Source organism: Leptopilina boulardi, unplaced genomic scaffold (assembly GCF_019393585.1).
Source record: "Leptopilina boulardi isolate dan_hultmark-lab unplaced genomic scaffold, ZJU_Lbou_2.1 LbouV2_197, whole genome shotgun sequence".
NCBI lineage: Eukaryota > Metazoa > Arthropoda > Insecta > Hymenoptera > Figitidae > Leptopilina > Leptopilina boulardi.
In genome coordinates, this window is record NW_026137748.1 from 46580 (window position 1) to 73861 (window position 27282).

At 31.1% G+C, this 27282-nt stretch overlaps 1 protein-coding gene across 1 annotated transcript in view; it reads right to left on the minus strand.

Moving 5' to 3' along the window:
- LOC127278166 (uncharacterized) overlaps positions 1-27282 on the minus strand; it is a 251505-nt gene that overhangs the window by 8972 nt on the left and 215251 nt on the right. The gene's annotated exons all lie outside the window — the stretch shown is intronic.

Below are 27282 nucleotides of genomic sequence, written 5' to 3' on the forward strand. Positions count from 1 at the left end.
TTTATTCAATTTTTTTTATATTTTATTTATTTTTTTATATTTATTTTTTATCATTGTACTCTTTGAAAATTTTTTCAGATTTCTGTTTGTTGAATTGTCACAAGGAATTTTTGTAAGAGAAAATAATAGGATCACATAATATGTAAAAACTACATGTGATTTTTGTAACATCTAAAAAAAATTAAAAATTTACATTTAGTGAACTATATACTTTGTAACGACTTCTTTAACTAACGTGGTAAATTCATAACCTAATTTCTTTATTCATCCAACCAGCGAATTTAAATAATTTAACAAATTTCCACTATTTCATAGATTGAATAATGGGGAATAATACTAGAAATTACTCAGACAAGGTAAACGATTTCCAAATAGTTGAGTTTATTTCTCGTGGACCAAAAGGTAAGAGGCAAGCGGACATCGTACCTCTTACATGGATTACACATGATAAAAAGAGAGGTCATTATCGCACAAAATTTATGCCACTACCCTACACGGAGGACAAATCTAATTTTTTTCATCACCTTGTTAAAACAAAATCTCCTCCATTAGAAGACTGGCCAGACTATCATATTAATTTTGTTGGAGAAGGCAGTATGTATATTAATCAGTATAATTAACTTTAATGATTATTATATATTTAATAGAAATGTTTTATATTAATTTCATTTTTTTCAAAGTGTACACGGAGAAACTTTGAGTATCACTTTTTGTTAAACTCACTATGTATTTTTAGTAAATTGACTACTAAAGTGGGGAAAAAACGGGAAAAAGACGAAATTTCTTATTTAATAGAAGTCTCTTTAACAATATATGACCTCCTTTTTTCAATATTTAGTAGTCAAGTTAAGAAAAATTCGACGTGGACAGTGTCGTAACTAAAAAGGGTTAGATGAAGCCCCGACTTAATCGCAACAATTATTAATTAATTTTTAATTGAATCAGAAATAATATTAATGAGGCTTTACTTTAGGTTATTTTTCTTTTTCTGTCTTTAAAATTTCACAATCCGGTTAGATTATACATCGAAAATACTTTTTTTATGAAGTTAGGGGCGCTTAAAACATACAGTACTCTCCTGAGCACATGTGAGCTTGTCTATGAAACCCCCCCACAAAAAAAATATATCATGTCATGTACATCTCTTATATCCAAGCTTATAATTCTTTTAGTTTTTGAGAATCAGTTTCAAATGAACACTATTTTTGTTTTTTTTGTAAAGTTGAAGTGTAATTGTGTTACTTCGTGTCAGTAAAAGTGAGGTTAGGTGCGATACAATATTTATACGTCAAAGTTATTAATCAAGACAAGACAGCGGAAACACCAAGGCGAAGGAACAAGTTCTCATCAGATCACGGAAGTTAAGCGACGTTGGACTCGGTTAGTACTTGGATGGGTGACCACTTGCATTGACACTCGACGAAATGTTTTTTCGTGAAATTTAATTTTCGATCCAATGCCAAATTTTAGTAGTCAGATTAAGAAAAATTGATATCGTTGCATTTTTTCCCCACTTTAGTAGTCAATTTACTAAAAATACATAGTGAGTTTAAGAAAAAGTGATACACAAAGTTTCTCCGTGTACAATTTTAAACACATTTTAGAAAATAACTTTAAAAAATTCAAAATCTGATACGACTAAATAACATTTTGATCCATCTACTTTTAAATATTAATTTTATACCAAAGAAAACAAAATTTACGATATAATTCTCTAACAAAAATTAACAGACTTGTACAAATATTTTATAAATTACTTAATTAAATACATCATTTGGTAGAGACTTATGATAAAGCTAAAGAAAGATTGGATGATTTAAAAAATGATGATAAAACGATATATATTCAAGCAAAGGAAAGGACAAAAACTATCATTACTCAAATAGATACAATTAAAACGAACAATTCGAGTTCTTTGATGATTATCATCAGGAAAATTTCAGTAAACAACCATTTTAATTATTTATTTTACTACATAAATTAGCTAAAATGAAAAAAAATATATAACTTAAGTAAACTTGTTTCTACGTTATTCACTAATTTTTAGATGAAACTTGATCTAATTGACGAATCACTTCAAATTCATAAAAGCAAACATTCGACAAATTCTCAAACTGTGAAAACCCCAAGACCACTTAAGAAACTTAGTAATCGGGGATATGATTTCGATAAAGGTTAGTGTTTAAACTTTTTAATAAATAGGGTACAATAATATTTAAATTTTAAATATAATAATTTAAATATAATTTTTAAATATTAATTTACAGAAGTTCTTGAAAATGTGTTCAGTGAAATAATCAAAACCAAAGGGAAGCATAAATCTAAAAATATTTCGCCTGGTATAATATATTATAATTGTAGTGTTTGTATAAAAATTTATAGTATTCGTATTTTAATTTCACGTTTTCACAGATACATGTCTTCTATTGGATGCAATAAAGGGCCTAAGTGTTCAAGTTGAAGAAGTCCCTTCTAAGCAAAATACAATGCTACACGGAAAAAATAAGTCAGCAAAACTTTCGTAAACTAGTATTTCACTTTTGGACGGGGCACAAAATTTTAAACGTTTCATACACTTTTTAGTAATGAAGCATAAACTTTACCGAAAAAGTGAAACAGAGTCAAGAAATTATTTACAAACTGTATAGAAAGATCAGTTTGTTAATCTATATTGAACAGTTTTTAATAATATTGTTTAAAGATTGTCGAAATTCTATAAAAAGTTTTACAACATTGTAATAATTGAGGTTCGAAAGTTTGAAACATAAAAGAGAGTAGTTAAGACAGCAGTCAACGAAAAAATCGTATACTTTTTCTGAAATTCCGAACATGCGCACTTCGTAGCTTGGTCAGTGTTGATCAGTGAAATTAACTTCTTCGTTCGCGTGGCTCTCGATAGCCGCGGCGGTTAGTTGCTAAGACAAAATGCGTTATATATCTTGGTTAGGTAGGTTCGAATCCCGCGGAAGCGAATTCCGAATTTTAATGTCGATAAAATTGTGTATAGTGCGTATATAAGATATTAATAATTGTGTTTCAAGTGATGTACAAATTAAGTAAAAAATACACCTGAATGTGAAATTTTTTTTAATTTTTCTAAATTTTTTGTGAGTTTACAAGCGTTTGGTTGACTGTCGTCGAATTTTTATGCATATAAGTGTAACGAAATCTTTGGTGCACGTACTTAAGTTCTAGCTGAGAGTTTATATGAAAATTTGATAAACTGATTCCGAAACATCAGAGCACATTGAGCATCGGCTCGTATACACAGTTCACATTTTTATAATTAGTTTTGTTTTCTTAATAAACTGTGTCTATACTTTTTGAATAACTTTCGTTCCCGTCCAAAAGTGAAATACTAGTTTATGAAAGTTTTGCTGACTTATTTTTTCCGTGTAAGATTGATTGAATCCCTGATTCTCAAAAATGGTTCAACTAAATCTAAAGGATTTGTCACAAATAATAAGTTGAATTTAACATTTCAAAATATTGAAAAATTTGATGAGTTCAACAAGAATTTGGAAGATCAACAATTTTGCGATGATTTTTGTAAGTATCTACCTATATTACAAAAAGATATCGCCGCCAACGCCGCCGCTGTTCCAAGACTCTGAATATAGCCGCAAGTCAAGAGAGGGGGGGGGGTAGAAGAAAAGAGAGGGGGGGACTTGAGGCTATATTCAGAGTCTTGAAACGATCTTAACCTTTAAATTTAGGGTTGGGGGAGGGGAAGAGAGGAGGGGGGATGGGAATTAGCGCGCGAAGCCGCTGTTCCAAGACTCTGAATATAGCCGCAAGTCAAGAGCAGGAGGGTAGAAGAGAAGGGGGGGGGACTTGCGGCTATATTCAGAGTCTTGAAACGATCTTAACCTTTAAATTTAGGGTGGGGGAGGGGAAGAGAGGAGGGGGGATGGGGGTTGGCGCGCGCAGGGGGCATAGCTCCCTAGTATATATATATAAATATGTTTGCAATTAATAATTCTTTCATCTGGGCTCTAGTATTTAAAACAAATTTAATTTAATTTTTGATTTTACTCCTTGAATTAGAGCAATTGATTAAATCATAAAAATAAAAATTAATATTATTTGCAGATTTCCTCTTTATACTTCCTTACTGATAAGGAACTGAATATTTGCAAAAGCGTCCTCAATATACTCAAGAAATATATGTCAAAGGAATTGGCTTTAAAATTTACCAATGTCAAACAGCAGGGGAAAAAATTTGTTTTAAACAAATATAAAATTCACGAATGTATAGTGGGTATGTAAAATTTTATATTTGGAACTAAGAAGACTAGAAACAGGAGGTCGAACTACACTCGTTTCCCATAGAGAGCGGTATGTTCGCGACACTGTTCTAGATTGGGAGGAGCCACGGTGAGGGTACAGTGTCCGGTAAACCAATTTCTGTCTTCTGCGCATCTTGAAACGTCTTCTCTGTCTTTTTGACAGATTGTCAAGATTGTTGCAATTGTTGCCAAGGCAATATACATATATTTTATATAATATTAATATTATATAAAATTGTTTATATCAAAATGGTGAGAAAGTGTTGCGTATTAGAATGTAACAAAAAGAAAAGAAGTATGTATTCTTTTCCGAAAAGTAAGGTAAGTAACATAATTTTTTTAATTATGAATTTTATCTTTATAAATTAAATATATTTTATAATAAGAAAGAATAAAAATTATACTACTATTAAATCATTATAGATATTATATATATATATATATATAAATTATATTTTATTGTTTTTAAAAGACTGCAAAAAATTAAAATACTGCAGTAATATGTACAGTGTATTATATTGTTGTATGATTTTTATTATCAAAATATTTAATACATATATAAAGGACAAATAAAAGATAAAAAAGTAGTGGATATAATTTTATTGACATTTTTTTTATTAAAATACCTGACATCAATTTTATATGTGCATGTTACAATATTTATACGTCAATATTATTATTGCATTTCATGTAATTATAATAATTTCGAATTTCATTTTTTATAAACATTCAATCTTTTGTATGTACATTTTTCCAGAAACAATAATATTATGGACTGTGTTTAAAATTTGTTCCATTTCTTCTTTTCGTGTAGGATTATCAAATTTTATCCATTTCATCAATGCAGAATGGTAGTGAATTTTTACATTTAATTCCAAATCGAAGTAAACTGCTAAATATGTACTATGATCCTCTTCAACTCTTATAAACATCATTTCCTTGTTTGGGCTTTTTACTGCTACCCAATTTCTGCTTGGCAATTGCAAAGTATCTATATTATTTAAAATTCCATTTTTATAATTGAACTGAATTTGATTCAGCGATTTACTTTGCTTGATTTTTTCCATTTTGATAGCAGAGTCCTATAAAAGAATTTTGGATTGAAAATTCATAAGGATTAGCATTTTATGTTGATAATAAATAATGTTGAATATATATAACAATAAAAAATTCCATTTAATATTGTTTGTTTTAAAACAAAGTATCAAGTAATAAAGTATTAAATAAAAATCAATATATTTAATATTTCTAATTCTAATTTCTAATTCTATTTCTAATTCTTATTCCGATGAAAAATTTTATAAGCATTATAATCAAATATATTGTAATAATTACCTTTGTTCAGAATTATTCTTTAATTAATTATCTTTTCTTTCAAAAAATGATGGTAAACTTTAGCGCCTTAACTTTGAGCTCCCGAATTACACAAGTGAAATTTAATATGATTAATCCTGACCTGCGCGATTGAATTTCTTTTTTTTGTGTTCCCCTTCTTTTTCCCTTTTTTTCTACTTTTAGAACAACCATCGTGTGTACGCGAGTGAGAACATTTACTGCCAAAAAAGTAATCCAATATCATCGACGTTTTTTTTGTTTGTTAAAGGTTTTTAATGATAAAAGTAATTGTATTTTCAATCAAGAATATTGTTTTTTTTGGAAAATAAATAAATTAACGTTGTTATATCAAAAGTGGACTCAAAATTATTTTGACCATGTGCCCGACAATTAATTAATAATAAAATATCCCTAGTTGCAAAATTAAAATTAAATAGTCAACAAAAATAACAACATAATAACCATTGGTCCTTCGAGCCGGATATTTTTCGATTTATCACACAACTTACGACTTTACAAAACGACGCCAAACACAACATGGAGATAAGAAGGCTGAATACCTCGTGCTTCTCAAATGTACTGTACAGCGTGTTATAATATTCGAAATGCTGGGGAAGTATAACAAACTCATTTAAAAATTATTTCTGCTGATTTAAAGTAAGTACTTATTCTTAATTATCTCGCCAGTGAGCTTCAACAAATAGGTAAATCTACTAAGTTCGCTTGCTAAACTAAATTAACGCTTAATAAAATTTATTTAATTTTAAAACTCATTTTGCTTCTCGCTTAACGCTTTAAAATTATAATTTTATCAATTGTCCTCAAGTAGTGCCTTGTAAGTGTAACATCTTGCATGTGGGGAATAGTAGAGTACTCATGTGTAGACTTCAAGGTTTATCTACCCCCCTTTTTTTTAAAATTAAATAATGACCAATTGTAAATTACACAAATTAACGAAAATGGATATTTACAATTGCTAAAATTTGCTAAGCCTTAATATTACTAAATTAAAAAAGAGAAGTCGCGTTAATCAGTCAGAGTGCTTACTACTTGTATTTTTTAAGCTCTTCACTGGTGATCAACATTCAAAATGGCGGAGATGAAAACTCAGGAAACTCTTGCCCTATTCATCACTCAACTCCATGCGAAGATTATGAGTTCAAAACGTGCCAAGGAGAGTCCGTTAAACTATCTTGAGGGACGCTTATCAAACTTGGAAGATTACTGGAAGGATTTTTACCGCAATCATTGGAAACTGATGTCAAATCCCGTTTATACCGAAACAGACTATTTTAAAAGTTCCCGCTTTGATGCGGTGGAGGAAGAATACATTGCAACCAAGGCTGTTATCAAACGTGAAATAAGTACGCTCTCTACTCCTAAAACAGAATCTGCACAAGATACTTCTGTACAAGGTAACAATGGTAAAGAAACAAATTTTAAACATTTACCTGTCTTATCCCTTCCTAAATTTTCCGGCAATCAATTAGAGTGGGAAACCTTTCGTGACTTGTTTACAGCCATGGTTGATAAAGCAGCGCTTTCCGATGTTCAAAAGCTTTATTACCTTAAATCATCCCTCACTGGTAAAGCTGCAGAACGCATAAAAAATCTAACAAGCAACGAAACCAATTATCTCCAAGCGTGGACAATGCTTGTCAAGCGCTACGATAATCAACGCATTCTCTTATCAGCACACATGCGAAAATTGCTTTCTTGTCCGCCCGCGTCTAAAAGGTCTGTTGACGATATATTAAGACTTTTAGACACAACCAATGAGTCGATTCGAGCCTTTTCAAATATGAATAGACCAGTTGAGTTGTGGGACGATTGGTTTGTACACATCCTCACAAATAAACTTGACCCAGTTACTCGCGAAGAATGGGAATCTTCTCTAAAGGATTCTGAGGAATTTCCAATATATGATGAACTTTCTTCTTTCCTCGAAAGTACTGTAAGAGCTTTAGAAGCTTCTCACCCCATCGAGAATTCTCCTAAACCTCTAAATAACACAAAATCCAAACCACAATCTAATCAATCCGATAAAAAATATAAGAAGTCACAAATTTCAGTCAATCACTCTCAGACTGAAACGAAAATTAAATCAAACTCTTGCCCTCTTTGTCAGGCTTCTCATTTTTTATCGTACTGCCCTCAATTTAAAAGATTGAAAGTAGTTCAACGTAGTGAACAAGTCCAACGCTTAGGACTATGCCACAATTGTCTTCGAAGTAATCATAAAATTGATGACTGCTCGTCAACCAAGAGATGTTTTGTGTGTTCTGGAAAGCATCATACCTTTCTTCATGATGGTGGTGAACACGCCGACCCTTCAACTTCAAACCAAGCCTCTTCACACTCTTCTGAACAGGCAAGTTGCAACGCATCGTACCTTTCCAATCATATCTCTTACCCACTCGACAGTCAATCAAGGGGCATTTTCGCAACTGCCTATATTAAACTTACCTCGCCTAAAGAAAAATCGATCGTTGTGAAAGCATTCCTCGACTCCGGTTCCGAACGAACCCTCGTAACTGAACGAGTTGTCCAGTTTCTGAAATTACATAAGCAGAAATGTGATGTCTCTCTGAAAGGCATTGGGAATTCCCCCCTCGGAAATTCAAGTTACAAGGTTGATCTTTGGTTAAATTCACCGAAAGATCCTAACTTCCAATTACCAATCAATGCTCTAGTTTTGAAATCTCTTATTCAACTCCTGCCCAAGAGCAGACCTGAGCATAGTAACTGGTCACACCTTGCTGATTTGGATCTTGCCGATCCTAATTACTATAATGAGGAACCTGTTGATTGCGTAATAGGTATTGATCTTCTTGGTCACACTTTGCTCCCTGGATTAAAACAAGGTCCCTTGAACAGTCCTACAGGCCTTCTAACAACATTTGGGTGGATCATCTTTGGTCGATCAATCCCTCAACCCTCTGACTCACAAAATTACTTCTCCACGCTCCAAGTGGAAGAAAGGGACTCGTTGAATCAACTTCTTCGTGCCTTTTGGGAAGTTGAGGAATTACCCAAACAAATTTTTCTGACCAAGGCGGAACAGGATTGCGAAAACATTTTCAAGGACACCCATTACCGAACTGAATCAGGTCAATACGGTGTTCGCTTACCAGTCTCTATTTCACCTGATCAATTAGGGGAATCTAGAGAACAAGTTGTTTCCATGTTCCTTCGAACTGAAAAACAACAATCAAAAAATCCTATCGCTAAAGCTAAATACAATGACTTCATGTATCAATACATTGAAGACACCCACATGAGACCCGTTGATGAAGACGATTCTAAAGCTTCATTTGTTAATTACATTCCACATCATGTAATAACAAAAAACAACAATCCTTCTTCAAAAATCAGAGTTGTTTTTAACGGTTCTTTTCGTACCTCTTCAGGATTGTCCTTGAATGAGATCCTTCACCCCGGGCAGAAACTGCAAACCGATATCTGGTTGATCATTACCCGGTGGCGATTCTGGAAATATGTATTTACCTGTGATATAGTTAAGATGTTTAGACAGATAAAAATCGAATTCCCAGACTGCAACCTCCAACGAATTGTTTGGAGACCTGATCCGAGTCAACCTCTAGTAGACTATTGCTTGACAACTGTTACTTATGGGACCAGACCCGCTCCCTTTCTGGCTATCAGAGTCTTGAAGCAACTGGCGTTAGACGAAGGGGAGAGATTTCCACTCGGCGCAGACGTGCTGATCAACAACACATATGTCGATGATACTTTTGCTGGAGGTGATTCCCTAGATGAGGCAATTCTAGTTAGAGATGAGCTCATCTCTATTTTAGCTTCAGCAGGTATTTCGCTCAGCAAGTGGGCTGCTAACGTCGATAAATTAGTCCCTACTGATTTCACTGATAGTAAAAGCAACGACAAAAGTTTCAACCTTGAGACCTCTGTTTCCACCTTGGGCCTGCACTGGAACCCCGCATCTGACGAGTTTCACTATAAAGTTTCCCCTATTGACTCCTCTCAACCAACGAAACGAATTGTTGCTTCTGAAATTGCGAAGTTGTATGATCCTCTTGGGTGGCTAGCACCATTTCTTCTGAAAGCAAAGCTACTATTGCAAAATTGTTGGTTAGCTGGCTCAGAATGGGATAAACTCCTACCGATCAATCTCTCTACTGAATGGATTGAGTTTCAACAGCAGTTACCACAGTTGAACTTTGTAAAAATTCCCCGCTGGATCAACACTGAAAATGATCAGTCGAATTGGGAACTACATGGTTTTTCAGACGCCTCTGAAAGAGCCTACTCTGCAGCGATCTATCTTGTCCATCGAACCTTCGCTGGTGAATCACATTCGAACCTAATCATTGCCAAAACCAAACTGGCACCTGTCAAGGCCATATCTCTTCCAAAATTAGAGCTTTGTGCTTCAACACTTCTCGCAAAACTGACATCAGTAGTCATCGAAAAATTAAACTGTTCTCCAAATTCGATCCACTACTGGTCCGACTCTCAAATTGTCCTCTCATGGATTCAAGGCCATCCTTCAAGGTGGAAGCCATTTGTAGCCAACAGGGTTAGTGAAATCCACTCCTTGGCGAAAGAAACTCCCTGGAGACATGTCCCTTCCAAGGACAATCCTGCAGATTGTGCTACCAGAGGATTCACTGTTGACGAGCTTCTCAATTCCACCTTGTGGTGGCATGGACCAGTTTGGCTGCTAAAATCACCCGACAATTGGCCTGTCTCGAATCAGACCCTTAACCCCAACATCGACCTAGAGGCACGCTCAAAATATATTGAAAAGGTCGACGAAATTCAAATCAACATTATATTGAACAGAGGGATCCCCGAGCTCCTCTCCTTTGTCTCGTCACTCACACAGTTACTAAGAGTGACAGCCTATTGCCTCCGTTTTATCCAGGCTCTTCGAAATCCGAACCTTGAAATTGAACCCTATTTAACTGCTGATGAATTAAAACGAAGCTTTTCAACCTGGATAAAAGTTGTGCAAGACGAGAATTTCTCTGAAACAATAGAGTTATTGAGAAGCAAAAAATCTTTGCCCTCAAGCAACCCACTGATTAAGTTGTCGCCATTCTTAGACGATGATGAGGTTCTCCGAGTTGGAGGACGGCTCCAGAGCTCACTGCTCTCGTTCGATGAAACACACCCAGTTATCCTGCCAAAAAACAGCAAACTTTCCGAATTAATCGTCACTCGAGCTCATCTCGATACTCTTCACGGTGGTCAGCAACTTACCCTGAGTAGGATTCTCAAAAAATTTTGGATTGTCAGCTCCAAAACCCTGATTAATAAAGTCATCCGAACCTGTATCAAATGCTTCCGATTTCGAGCGAACTTTCAAACTCAGTTGATGGGCCAACTGCCAGTTGCAAGAGTTACCATTTCAAAACCCTTCACGTTCACGGGTTTAGATTATGCTGGACCTTTCAACATCCTACCATCGAAAGGAAGAGGCGTTCGATCAACAAAGGGATACATTTGTCTATTCGTGTGTCTTTGTTCTAGAGCAATCCATTTGGAACTGGTTTCTAACTACGAGACGAGCGGATTCCTTGCGGCCTTCAAGCGATTTACATCCCGCCGAGGTCAATGCGAAAAGGTATTCAGTGACAACGCTAGAAACTTCATTGGTGCTGCGAGAGAATTGCGACAAATGTTCCTTGGCGCTTCCAAAACATTCATCCCGGTCGCCGAACTGCTGGCAAACGAAGGAACCACCTGGTCTTTCATCCCTCCACACTCACCGCACTTTGGTGGGATCTGGGAAGCCGGCGTGAAGTCGGTTAAGCACCACCTTCGACGTGTCGTTGGGGAGACACGCATGACCTTTGAGGAACTAAGCACCGTACTATGCCAAATAGAAGCATGTCTGAATTCCAGACCTCTCTACCCGAATTCTACTGATGCAAACTCCCTCTCTGCAATCACACCTGGACACATCCTGACTGGTGGACCCCTTGTTGCCATCCCTGAACCTCCCCTATTTAACGAAAATCCGAGCAATCGATGGTCACTGATTACAAAGATGAGAGACGACTTTTGGAATCGTTGGTCTCACGAGTACCTTCACCATCTTCAACAGCGCTCCAAATGGCTGGTAGAGACCAATGCAGTCAAGGTTGGGGACATCGTACTGCTTAAGGAGGACAACCTGCCCCCTGCGAGATGGCTACTCGCTAAGGTTCAGCAACTGCATCCAGGGCCGGATGGCCTCGCAAGAGTTGCTACTATCAAAACTAGCACTTCTACCTTGAAACGATCATTTTCTCGACTCGCTGTTCTACCAATTCGCGAAGTCAATAACGAAAATTAAATTTAATCTGCCTTAAAACAAGTGGGAATTTTGTCACACCGTTCATGTTTATTTTGAATTGGTCTTATTTTCATCTTGCGTTCTCTTCTAAAATCAAACGCACCCGGGCAGAATGTTCAGAATTATTCTTTAATTAATTATCTTTTCTTTCAAAAAATGATGGTAAACTTTAGCGCCTTAACTTTGAGCTCCCGCATTACACAAGTGAAATTTAATATGATTAATCCTGACCTGCGCGATTGAATTTCTTTTTTTTGTGTTCCCCTTCTTTTTCCCTTTTTTTCTACTTTTAGAACAACCATCGTGTGTACGCGAGTGAGAACATTTACTGCCAAAAAAGTAATCCAATATCATCGACGTTTTTTTTGTTTGTTAAAGGTTTTTAATGATAAAAGTAATTGTATTTTCAATCAAGAATATTGTTTTTTTTGGAAAATAAATAAATTAACGTTGTTATATCAAAAGTGGACTCAAAATTATTTTGACCATGTGCCCGACAATTAATTAATAATAAAATATCCCTAGTTGCAAAATTAAAATTAAATAGTCAACAAAAATAACAACATAATAACCAACCTTATAAAGTTTTATAATAACTGAATTTTTGTTGACACAATCCAAGACAAAATTTGACAACAAAACCAAACAACATTCCGATTCTAACCTCACTTCCACAGTATGCGCAGAGTACTTATAATGGTCTATCGGACAGTGTACCTTCTTGAAAGCCAACTCCCATTCTTGGCACTTTCTCAATACATACCCCCACTACCCGAGTTCGACCTCCTGTTTCTAGTCTTCTTGTTTGGAACAATAATCTAATTTTTTAAGTTTAGTTATAATTTAATTTTATCTATTATAATTTGTTATTTTTTAATCAGATGCTGTTGTTCAAACACATGGCAGCGACGGTAAGGAAAAAAGTGGATTAGAAAAATCTGTAATCGATGCTATTGGGGCAGTGCTTGGTGGAGCAAGAGATTTTATTGACGATTTAAATACATTTAGACAAACATTGGGAAACCCCAATCTGGCCCAGGCTGGGGTTCCCCAATCTTGGGCTTTGATTAGGTTCAGCGTTACAAGCCAGTTTGGGCGTTGCATGGAAACCCCACTTTGGTCATTGGGAACCCCAGTCTGGGCCAGACCGGAGCCCGGCCGACTGTTCTACACGGGTGTTTATAAAAAATATTTAATTCGACTTTCAGAAAGTAAATTATTCTTAAAATCTTGCTTAATTTTATTCCTTTGGTTAATGCAATTTGATTTCGAAGGATTGGCTCAAAATTTTTCATTACAAAATCAGATTCTCTGACAATAATAAAAGGCGGGTCTCTGGAATTTTTTATAAGGTTAATATAATTTTCATCCGTTTCGAGAACTTCTAATCTCTTCTTTTTTTTACCGTATATGCCAAAATTTCTGTCACAAGTGCAATAGGAGTGACTGCGAACGGGATAAATATGTTGCACTTGAATATCAAATTTTTCCGATAGCAATGCCATAAACATGGTAACGAGATAATTTTTATTTTGCCCCCACAACTATCTGAGAAAAGATAAATTTTATTGTAACAATTCAATGTAAGCTCTCGTTGGATTGCATCTTAAAGCAGATTGGCAACAGTATTACCACCCTTTTTAAAATTACCTTGTAAAAAAATACATGTAGCTTCGATTTTCATCGTTATAGCTATTCAAAATATTTACATTAAACACATGCAGTCAAAGGATACGTTTGTAAAACGTATTTGGGCCAAAATCAAATTCTAAACAGAGGACATTTTTTTCTGACAGTAACTTTTTTTTAATTTGTTGTAATCTTCTTCTAAATTACAATGTCTTTCGAAATCTGGAATTTCCTGACTACCAAGTAACTTATTTTCAAAGCAGAAATCGCAAACGTCTGTCCTAGGTTTTGAGAATGAAAAATTAATATTGTCATTAAAATAATCGAAATAAGTTTTTTCGCTAATTGGGGAATTAGTGTCTTGCGTCACTGAAGCGTAATGGTCAAGAAATAAAAAGTAAAGTTTTGTTAAAGTTAATTTAGAATTGTCAAAATAATTTAAACTTGAATTTTCTCGCCGGTAATGTGACTTCGAATGCGGCAACGAATTCACATGTTCATTTATTAAATTTTTTACATTCTCCGTTAATTGAAGTGAATGATTCTTATGTTTACCACGCTGGTCGTTTAAATTTTCATGATTCACTATTTTCTTTTGAATACATGAAAATTTTCCCCTTTGAATGTTGTACAATCTGCAGAGAAATCATTGACACACAATTTTTGATTGAAAAAAATAGTTCCACAGAACAATTCTTGTGGATTCATTTTTTTCATTTATTTTAGAATTTCTTGTCATGGAGCAGCTTAAAATACAATCTTGAGTAGTGTTACTCCCAGCAAAATAAAATTGTTTAAACGTTTCTTCTTGTTCGTCAACTCCGATTTTTAAAAAACATTTTTGAAGACAACAAGCATCAACTGGTTTAATCTGTTTTTCAGGAACTACTTTTACAGAACTCGAAACACATTTCTTTCCCTATATAATAATAAAGAATGCTGAGAAAAATATTTCTATTTGAAAAAATTTTTAATAAACTTTTATAAATAATTTGATTTTCTGTTATAAAAAAAAAACTAAAAATAAAAAATTATTTTAATACTTAAAAAATTTATTCAGAAAATTGAGATCTTTCCTTTTTCTAATAAATAAAATATATTTTACTTTTATTCTTTTTTGTTTTTTTATATTTGATATCCACAGACTTTCATCTCTTTTTCGCTTGCGCCCCTTCGAAATTTCGATGTCGGACATTTTTTAGGGTTCCGTACTCGGTTCGGAACCCTATTAATATCGGTTTTTTTGAAATCGTCCACCCCCCCCCCCCTTAAGGCCACACGAATTTATCTGGAGGGCTGAAATTTGGTACACATAAGTATTTTCGCGTGTAGATTACAGGAAAAATATAGCGAACCTGATAGGAATTGATTATCATAGCATTGTCAAGGAAAAACCATGAATTATTACGAAACAAGTAGGGTGTCCTTTATGTTCATTTCATGAACATTTTGCTTCCTCATTATATGATGCAAAAAATTTGCTTCCTCATGGAGGAAGCAGTAACACTGAAATTAATATACATAAAAAAATTGTGTTTGTTTAAATTCAAGTTTAAACATAAAATTATTGCATTCCTTGCATTATAATAAATCGATTGGTATGTATGATATATATTTAAATTATTATTATTATTATTATTTAAATTGAAAGAGTTAATGAAAGTTTAAAAAAAGGAATACAATTATTTTATATTTGAACATGAATTTAAATAAACACAAAATTTCTTTGTTAAAATGTAAATTTTTTATTTTTTAACTTTCATTAATTGTTTTAATTTAACGCAAATGTATACTTTATACATACCAGTCGATTCGTTTCAATGCACAGTGGCCGATTTCCCGAAAAACCTGGCCAAAAGTCAAAAAATTTTTTTTAGAAATTCATACTTTTTATTATTGAATATTATAAAGGAGGGTTCACTGCATAATTTTGCGAAAAAAATTACCCTTTTTTTATCACCAATTTATTATGTGAACAAGTAAAAGTGATCTTTGCCAGAGATTTACTTAGAACGTTTCATAACTATAAATTTTCGTCACAGTTAAAATAGTGAAAATATACTAATATACAGCAGATTTTTGAATATCTTTTTTTGGGAATTATTAACAAAGGTGTATGAAATATGTTGAATGTATTTATCATCACATTTAAAACGTACAGTTTTTAAAAAATGACATTAAACATCGCTATTCATGGCTACGATTTTTGTATTGTTTTATCAACGTAAATCATGAAAATAGTTGTGAAATCCACCGATATCCGCGCCCTACCTGGTATTATCATAAACTAGAATATATTTTTGATTCATTTTAATTGAAATCAGCTGCCCCAAGCTGCCCCTGCAGTTTTGCTATCACTTTTTATTTCACCCAGCGCGGTTTACCGACAGCGCGTTGCACCGGCCGGCGGTGCAACTGAACGTGAAAGACTGACTTTTTCTTCATTCGCATTCGCTTTAAACTAAAATTTAAGCACTTTCTGTAATTTAAAAAAAATAAACTCTAACACATATACGCAATTTTATAATACCAGCAAATATTTTGGATCCGCCATATTGAATTTGATAAACAAATGTAAAATTTGATTTCAGAAACCCAGTAAACGTAAGTATACTAAGTTTGGTTAAAATCGTACCATTTTTTAATTTTTAGCAAAGTTTTTTAAAATCTAAACGGCCATTTTGGATCCGCCATTTTGAATTTGACACAACCAATGTAAAATTTGAATTCAGAAGCCCAAAAAACATGGGTATACCAATTTTGATTGAAATCGTATCATTTTTCGATTTTCAGCAAAGTTTTTTAAAATCTAAACGGCCATTTTGGATCCGCCATTTTGAATTTGACACAACCAATGTAAAATTTAAATTCAGAAGCCCAAAAAACATGGGTATACCAATTTTGGTTGAAATCGTATCATTTTTCGATTTTTGGCCAGGTTTTTCGGGAAATCGGCCACTGTGCAATGCAAGGAATACAATTATTTTATGTTTAAACTTGAATTTAAATAAAAACACAATTTTTTAGCTAAGACGTAAATTTTTTATTTCTTAAATTTCATTAATTTTTTTAATTTTATTCAAATGTATACTTTCTATATACTAATTGATTTGCTTCAATGCAAGGAATAAAATTATTTCATATATAAACTTGAATTTAATCAAACACATCATTTTTTAGCTAAAATGAGAATTTTTGATTTTTTAACTTTCATTAATTCTTTAAATTTCAATCAAATCTATACTTTATATATATCAATCGATTCATCTTGACATAAAGAAGACGATTATATTATATATTACCTTAAATTTTTCGATTTAAAAATTTTTTCAATTAAAAAAAAAATTTTGGAAAAAAGACGATAAAATTTTTTTTTTTGGGTATTTTTAAAAATCCTCTCGTCATTTTTGAGAGATTAATGTGTTAAATAAGCCTACCAAATTTTACCCAAATCCATTAAAACCTGTTAAAGATATCGTGTTCACAAAAACTATCCACACACACATACACACACACACACACACACACACATACACACACACATACATACATCCGGACAATTGATCAGGATCTCATATAACATGTTTCTATACAGAGGAAAATTTGTTTTCACCATTTTTAAAAATTTTATAAACGAAAGGACTACATAGCTTCCTCCACGAGGAAGCAAAAAGTAGGGTGTCGTTTACGTTCATTTCATGAACATTTTGCTTCCTCATTATATGATGCAAAAAATTTGCTTCCTCATGGAGGAAGCAGTAACACTGAAATTAATATACATAAAAAAATTGTGTTTGTTTAAATTCAAGTTTAAACATAAAATTATTGCATTCCTTGCATTATAATAAATCGATTGGTATGTATGATATATATTTAAATTATTATTATTATTATTATTTAAATTGAAAGAGTTAATGAAAGTTTAAAAAAAGGAATACAATTATTTTATATTTAAACATGAATTTAAATAAACACAAAATTTCTTTGTTAAAATGTAAATTTTTTATTTTTTAACTTTCATTAATTGTTTTAATTTAACGCAAATGTATACTTTATACATACCAGTCGATTCGTTTCAATGCAAGGAATACAATTATTTTATGTTTAAACTTGAATTTAAATAAAAACACAATTTTTTAGCTAAGACGTAAATTTTTTATTTCTTAAATTTCATTAATTTTTTTAATTTTATTCAAATGTATACTTTCTATATACTAATTGATTTGCTTCAATGCAAGGAATAAAATTATTTCATATATAAACTTGAATTTAATCAATCACATCATTTTTTAGCTAAAATGAGAATTTTTGATTTTTTAACTTTCATTAATTCTTTAAATTTCAATCAAATCTATACTTTATATATATCAATCGATTCATCTTGACATAAAGAAGACGATTATATTATATATTACCTTAAATTTTTAAAAATTTTATAAACGAAAGGACTACATAGCTTCCTCCACGAGGAAGCAAAATGACTAAAAATGACAATGTACCCCCCCATAACGGCCACATCTTTTGACATAAAGAGCTCAAATTTGGAACACTTACGTATTTTAACGTAAAAATTACAGAAAAAATATAGCGAACTTGATTCAGATCAATTTACATAGCGTTGTAAAGGAAAAATCAAAAATTTCGAAAAAATTATTTATTCTCCCTAGAGCCCACAACCCAAGAAGCACGTAATATAACCTCAATATCAAGGTAATATTACATGTAAGATTCGTAATATAACGTTGTAATATTACAGTAATCTTACAGTGATCTTAAAATGTCCGCCTCAAGGTAATATTACCGGTAATGTTACTGTAATATTACGCGCTAATATTAAGGTAATATTACAGTAATATTATATCGTAATATTAAGGTAATATTACAAGAGAATATTACAGTAATATTATGGGAACATTTCTTTACGAAAAAAATTTACCCATCCAGGGAATCGAACCCAGAACTTAAAGCACACGAGTCCAGAGTTTTACCAACAAGCCAAATTGACTTATAATATATTTACGTTTTTTATGCTTTATGAATAACTCAAATCAGTCTGTAATATTACTGTAATATTACCGTTAATATTACTGTAATATTACCGTTAATATTACTGTAATATTACCGTTAATATTACTGTAATATTACCGTTAATATTACAGTAATATTACCTTGAGGCGGACATTTTAAGATCACTGTAAAATTACTGTAATATTACAGCGTTATATTACGAATCTCACGTGTAATATTACCTTGATATTGAGGATATATTACGTGCTTCTTGAGAATATTCAACCCAGACAGTTCATATTTAGTATACAAATGTATTTTTACAGGAAAAATACAGGGGAAAAAAAGCGGTCACGATTAGAGTTAATGATTAACTTTTTATCAAGTTTTTCAAGAAAGAATGACAATTGTATGAAAAAAATGTATTTTTCCACCAAAAACGAAAAAAGTTTTTCTAAAGTTGATTTTTCGGAGGCTGTCAAGAAAAAACTGATAATTTTAGAAAACAAGTAGGGTGTCCTTTATGTTCATTTCATGAACATTTTGCTTCCTCATTATATGATGCAAAAAATTTGCTTCCTCATGGAGGAAGCATTAACACTGAAATTAATATACATAAAAAAATTGTGTTTGTTTAAATTCAAGTTTAAACATAAAATTATTGTATTCCTTGCATTATAATAAATCGATTGGTATGTATGATATATATTAAAATTATTATTATTATTTAAATTGAAAGAGTTAATGAAAGTTTAAAAAAAGGAATACAATTATTTTATATTTGAACATGAATTTAAATAAACACAAAATTTCTATGTTAAAATGTAAATTTTATATTTTTAAACTTTCATTAATTGTTTTAATTTAACGCAAATGTATACTTTACACATACCAGTCGATTCGTTTCAATGCAAGGAATATAATTATTTTATGTTTAAACTTGAATTTAAATAAAAACACAATTTTTTAGCTAAGACGTAAATTTTTGATTTTTTAACTTTCAATAATTCTTTAAATTTCAATCAAATCTATACTTTATATATATCAATCGATTCATCTTGACATAAAGAAGACGATTATATTATATATTACCTTAAATTTTTCGATTTAAAAATTTTTTCAATTAAAAAAAAAATTTTGGAAAAAAGACGATAAAATTTTTTTTTTTGGGTATTTTTAAAAATCCTCTCGTCATTTTTGAGAGATTAATGTGTTAAATAAGCGTACTAAATTTTACCCAAATCCATTAAAACCTGTTAAAGATATCGTGTTCACAAAAACTATCCACACACACATACACACACACACATACATACATACATCCGGACAATTGATCAGGATCTCATATAACATGTTTCTATATAGAGGAAAATTTGTTTTAACCATTTTTAAAAATTTTATAAACGAATGGACTACATAGCTTCCTCCACGAGGAAGCAAAATCATGAATTTTCTCCCAATAACGAAAAAAATTTTATCTAAAGGGCTTCAAATTTACTATTTTTGCGTATTTTTATGTGTAGATTATAGAAATAATTTAATAAACATAATAAGTAGTGGAAACAGTGGACTTTTTGCTTAAATTTATTTCTTCTGTCTTTATAACTCTAAAATAAAATAGGGGGTTCTTTATGTTCATTTTATAAAAATATGCGTTGTGTTCTATGTCAAATAATATAAGTGATACGAAGAGGAACAATTTTCTCAAATTTTACAGATTTTAAATTTAAATTTTATAGCAAAATTTTATAGCCAAAATGCGAATTATTGATTTTGCTTCCTCGTGGAGGAAGCTATGTAGTCCTTTCGTTTATAAAATTTTTAAAAATGGTGAAAACAAATTTTCCTCTATATAGAAACATGTTATATGAGATCCTGATCAATTGTCCGGATGTATGTATGTGTGTGTGTGTGTGTATGTGTGTGTGGATAGTTTTTGTGAACACGATATCTTTAACAGGTTTTAATGGATTTGGGTAAAATTTGGTAGGCTTATTTAACACATTAATCTCTCAAAAATGACGAGAGGATTTTTAAAAATACCCAAAAAAAAAATTTTATCGTCTTTTTTCCAAAATTTTTTTTTTAATTGAAAAAATTTTTAAATCGAAAAATTTAAGGTAATATATAATATAATCGTCTTCTTTATGTCAAGATGAATCGATTGATATATATAAAGTATAGATTTGATTGAAATTTAAAGAATTAATGAAAGTTAAAAAATCAAAAATTCTCATTTTAGCTAAAAAATGATGTGTTTGATTAAATTCAATTTTATATATGAAATAATTTTATTCCTTGCATTGAAGCAATTCAATTAGTATATAGAAAGTATACATTTGAATAAAATTAAAAAAATTAATGAAATTTAAGAAATAAAAAATTTACGTCTTAGCTAAAAAATTGTGTTTTTATTTAAATTCAAGTTTAAGCATAAAATAATTGTATTCCTTGCATTGAAACGAATCGACTGGTATGTATAAAGTATACATTTGCGTTAAATTAAAACAATTAATGAAAGTTAAAAAATAAAAAATTTACATTTTAACAAAGAAATTTTGTGTTTATTTAAATTCATGTTCAAATATAAAATAATTGTATTCCTTTTTTTAAACTTTCATTTACTCTTTCAATTTAAATAATAATAATAATAATTTAAATATATATCATACATACCAATCGATTTATTATAATGCAAGGAATGCAATAATTTTATGTTTAAACTTGAATTTAAACAAACACAATTTTTTTATGTATATTAATTTCAGTGTTACTGCTTCCTCCATGAGGAAGCAAATTTTTTGCATCATATAATGAGGAAGCAAAATGTTCATGAAATGAACATAAAGGACACCCTACTTGTTTTAACTTTCATTACTGTATTAAATTTACCTCAAATGAACCTCATTTACCTCAATGATAAGTAAATTAGTATATATTAATCTACGGAAAAGTACATTTTTTTAATTAAATAGAATATTTAAAAGTAATCAATAATAAATTTACCTTCTATTTTCTCTTACCCTCATTTTTCTATTTCAATTTTTGTACTTATTTTATTCCTTTCTTTTTTGTATTGAATTTTTTTATATTTTTTTCTTTTACTCTTATTCTTTTTTTTAATTCGATATTCTTTTCACATTTCTTTGATTTTGGTAAGACGTCAGGATAAGGAGGAGATTATACGGATCAACTCTACCAAGGATCTGGATAAGTTAAAGGAATGACAACCATCACTACCTACTTCGACCCCCACATTTGGAAATGTTTCTGCTGTATCTACTGCTGCTAATACTACTGCTTCAACTGAGGATTTTAATATAACTCTAAAAATCTGTCATATAAACATTAATTCACTTAGGTCAAATGTTAACTTGCTACGTTCTCATCTTGCACTGAATACGTATGATATAGTTGCACTAAGTGCAACATGGCTAACTAATGACATTGACAGTTGTGTTGTTAATCTTCCTGGTTTTAGTTTTATTCGAAGAGATAGATCAGGTAAGAGAGGGGGTGGGGTGGCGATATATGTAAAACAAAATATTAATTATAGGGTGATATTGTCTTCCCCTCAGGAATTTGATAATAAACCAGAATATGTTTTTATTGAACTCTCTAGTCAAAATGTTAAACCCGTATTTTTTGCTGTAGTTTATCGTAGACCTGGTGGTGAAGATCTTACTGATTTTGAGTATAATTTTAATAGATTTTATAATTTATATGATAATGTTGTAATTTGTGGTGATCTTAATTACGATCTCAGTAAACTATCAAATGATGCGACTTATATTAGAGATTTTTTTGAATGTTTTTAATTTATTTATTGTACCGTACACTATAACGCATCATACTGCAAATTCAGAATCTTGGCTAGACTTGTGTGTAGTTGATGATGAGGATAAATTGGAGAAGTTTTCACAATCTAATGTTCCTTTTGTTGCTGGGCATGAACTAATATCTATATCTTATAAATGGAATTTTAACAAAAAGTCATGCACCGCCAAAAGTTATAGAAATTTGTCGCAAATTAATGATGACTTGTTTCTGTCCGCGTTGGATTCTGTTAACTGGTACGAATTTCATCAATTGCGAACTGTCGATGACAAACAATATTTTATATTTGATGCTCTTATTAAGGCATTAGATAAACATGCTCCTCTTCGTACAAGTGTAAAAAGGAAAAAAATATGCCCCTGGATGACGGAATTTATTAGTAACTTAATATGTCAAAGAGATTCTGCTTTTAGAGCTTGGAAGAGGGTTGGGGGAGAGTTGAAACGTAATAGGTATAGGGGGCTTAGAAATAGAGTAAAATTATTGATGGGGGAGGCGCGTGATGAGTACAACGCTGGCAGGCTTGCGGAAGTTAATGATTCGAGAAAACTTTGGAGTGAACTTAGACGTATAGGTCTTGCAAAAAGCAAAAAGGATGATTCTCCACTAAATTTTCATGTAAATGAAATCAATGATTATTTCTTATCTGTTTGTGGAAACTCGTCCTTTAATATAACACCTCTATTTCTTTTGGATCTGTTTAAAGATGATAAGTTTGATGATAATCTTTTCTATTTCAAAGACATATGTCCTTCTATACTGATGAGGGCTTTAAATAGCATTAAAACAGAGCACAAGGAATTGATGGTTTATCTATTAGTGCAATCATGAAGGCAATGCCGGCGTTGTTTTCTCACGTGCTTGATCTTTTCAATTTTTCCCTTCAAAGATCTATTTTTCCTAAAGAATGGAAATGCGGTGTCATTAAGCCTGTGCCTAAGGTAAAGATACCGCAGCAGCCTGGTGATCACAGACCGGTGGCTATATTGTGTTCCTTGTCAAAGGCTTTAGAAAAAACTGTTCATTATCAATTGATTGAATTTATTGAATCTAATAATGTTTTGAATCCTTTTCAGTCTGGCTACAGAAAAGGATTTAGCACGCAAACCCTTTTGGTTGGTGCAACAGATGATATATGTAAAGCAATTGATCAAAAGATGGTAACAATAATTGTCTTCTTTGACTTTAGTAAGGCCTTTGACATGGTACCTCATACATTATTGCTCTTGAAACTTAAAACTTTTGGTCTGTCCAATTCTGTCTTAAAATGGTTTGCTTCATACCTGTCTGGGAGACTGCAGGCTGTTGTGGAACAGAGTGGAGAATTGTCTGATTGGGGTTGTATTGAAACGGGGGTTCCTCAGGGATCAGTGCTTGGCCCTTTGTTGTTTAACCTTTTTACGAATGATTTGAGAGATGTTTTAAAATATTCTAAACATCTGGATGATCTGCAAATTTATATTCATTCTAGTTTGGATGATTTAAAAGACAATCTTACTTTAATGAATGAAGATGTACAGTCAGTACTGAATTGGGCAACAGCAAATATTCTTAAAATAAATTTTTACAAAACCTATTCTATTATAATTGGATCGACTTGGTACATAAATAATATAAATTTAAGTGATTACTCGTCAATTAAAATTGATGATATGATTGTTCCATTTGTTGATTCTATTAGAAATTTGGGTGTCATTTTTAGACTAACTCTTTCTTAGGACAAACAAGTTGGTAAAATCTGTAAGAGTGTGTATGCAACTCTATCACAATTTAAAATAAACAAGAAAGCTTTAACTTTTGAGATTAAGAAAATACTTGTTACTTCGTTGATTTTTCCACATTTTGATTATTGTTGTGCTGTGTATAATGATTTAACTGATGAATTAAATTATAAACTTGAGAGACTTTTCAATATGTGTATAAGGTTTATATTCAATTTAAAGAAGGATGAACATGTGACACCATATAGGCTTGGATGGCTTAGTATTAGGAATAGAAGACTTTTGTTTATTGGTTGCCTCACACATGTTATTCTAAATACTAAGAGACCTTTGTATTTGTATGAGAGATTTGTTTTTCGGGAGAATGTAACCTCGAGAGAAGTGAGGTGTCCTGAGTTACTTAGGGCACCATTGTGCAGAACTGAAAGATATAAAAATTCCTTTATGGTAACTGCAGTTAATTTATGGAATTCTCTTCCTGGCTCTATTTCGACTATTGAAAGTCCAAAAACTTTTAAGCATAAACTCTATGAATACTTATTTTTATTGGATGAGTAGAATCTCTTTGCGTAGAGTCTTGTCATTGATGACATTTTATTTCTTTATCTGTGATAATATATATAATTTATTCGAATTTTGTTATTACTAAAAATCTACTGAATACTATATTAATACCTGCTTATAAATTTTGTAATTTGAATGTACATTGTATTTGAATTGTTGTTCTCAAGGCTTGCCTAGGACAAAATAAATAAATAAATAAACAATGGAATTAATTGAAATTTAAACTTAAAATATATTTGTAATACCTAATGTTAATTAAATAAAAATCTTAGACTGATTTTCATAAATTTCACAGTAATATATTTACCAAGAATATATTTCGAAGAGAATAAAATGTTAACAAAAGTTTCTTTTAAATATTTTTTCAACAAGTTTCTTTTGACTTACTTCATGTGTTTTCATATGTTAATTTCACAATTTGACAAGACACATTTTTAAATTTAAATTAATAATTCTTGAAATTTTTTAAATACTTTTCTACGAAAAATGGGTAAATATATTACATATTTTTATCACTTTTCTAATTTGAATATATTTTTCACGTAACAATATTTTTATTATTGTCATGAAAATCAGGTTAAAATTTTTTTATAAATATATAAAACATTTATATTAAAATTATTATTAAGTGTTAGAAATATATTTTTTTAATATATATTTTTTTCAATTCTATTCTTTTCAGTTTTTGGATTTCTTATAAATCTCTTTTATAAAAAAAAGAAGAAAAGGAGAAAGAATTAAAAAAGAATGAAATAGAAAAAGAAGATAAAAAAAAAGATATCGTAAGAAAAGAAGAAGTAAAAAAAGAAAAAATAAACGGAGAAATTTAATAAGAAAAATGAAAGCTTGACAAGATAGAAGGTATATTCTTTCTTATTTTACGCGTCATAATTTAATTTTTAATATTCATTTATCATAATTATTATTTTTTATATTATTTACAATTTCAGAGAGTTTGAACGGAGAAGAAGAAATATGAGAAACGATTATTTTATTAATAATCGAAGAGATCAATTTAATCATTTCACCCCTACATGCACAGCACACCAACAATACATGCATCCACACCCACACATGCACACCATGCACTCAAAATATGCATTCATGCAATTGTCGAAATGCTCATAAAAATTGTTGTTATTAAAATTATTTATTCAAATCATTATTAAAATAAAAAAATAGTTCAATTACATATATACATATACTTATAAGTATAAGGTCAGCTGAGGTAAATGGGGACAAGAGGTTTTGGAGCTAAATTTACAGTTTTAAAATTAAGTTCAACGTCAATATTTTAAACTCAGATCACCTGCAAGAGGTTTTGAATATTGCAAGCTTTTATCTTGACAATTGTCAGCAAGATAAAAAAAATTATCGCTCAATGCATAAAAACTTGAAAATCAAAGTAAAACTGTTTCAGTATTTTGTCGAGCATTTCAAAGAAAACAGAATTAAAAATCATACTAAAATTTTTTTCTTATTCCCTATGACTCCTTATGACTTATGATTTTTTTATTTTTATCAATTTGGTTAATAATGCCAAACTGTCCCACAGTGGGGCAGAATGCTGAAAACGTGCCGAAAACCTCAAAACATTCTTTGATTGATATATAACATGGTAACTATATGTTTTTGGGGACGCTGATTACGAATCTAAAGTCCGTTTTTAAAAATTCAAAATGGCGGATCCAATATGGCGGATTAATTTTGAAAAATTTAATGGATTTTTATAAAAATGAGATTCAGGGGGTTTTTTAGGTCGTTAATATGTATGTTATGTTCTTAAAATAAAAATAAAATATAAAAATCTATTGCGCAGACATAGGTGTTTTAGAATTTAATTGCGCATCTTGCAAAATTTTGCACTCTTTCATCGCTTTTACTGCAGAATGGTAAGTAATGACGGAAAAAACCACCTTATTCCAAGGTTTATTAAAAATAATTGACTATTTACACTTTTTGTCCGCCATATTAGATCCGCCATTTTTAGTTTTTATAAATCTGACTTCAAATTTATAATTAGCAAACAGAAAACTTTTTAAGTAATAAAAACTGCAATATTAGTTGAAAAGAATAGAAAATCCGATAAAGGGTTATGTAATTTAATTGCAGTAATTGAATAAAAATACATTTAAAGCATAAAGGGTCAAATTTGGGCAAGTTTTGTTTGTGGGGTTAGTTTAAGGGACGTTTACTTATTCATTTAAAAAAAAATTAGCCAGATTTTGCCAGATTCATAACTTTTTCAATTAGTTTTCAAAAAATCTATACTCTTTTGCATCCTCGTGGAGGAAGCTTTGTAGTCCTTTCGTTTATAAAACTTTTCAAAGTGGCGGAAACAAATTTTTTTCTTTATAGAAACATGTTATATGAGATCCTAATCAATTGTCCGGATGTATGTATGTGTGTGTGTATGTGTGTGTGTATGTGTGGATCCCTTTTTTGTTTAGAAGATAACTTTAACAGGTTTTAATGGATTTAGATAAAATTTGGTAGGCTTATTTATCATACTAATATCTCAAATCTGACTAAAGGATTTTGAAAAATACCCCCAAAAAAATTTTTATCGTCTTTTTTC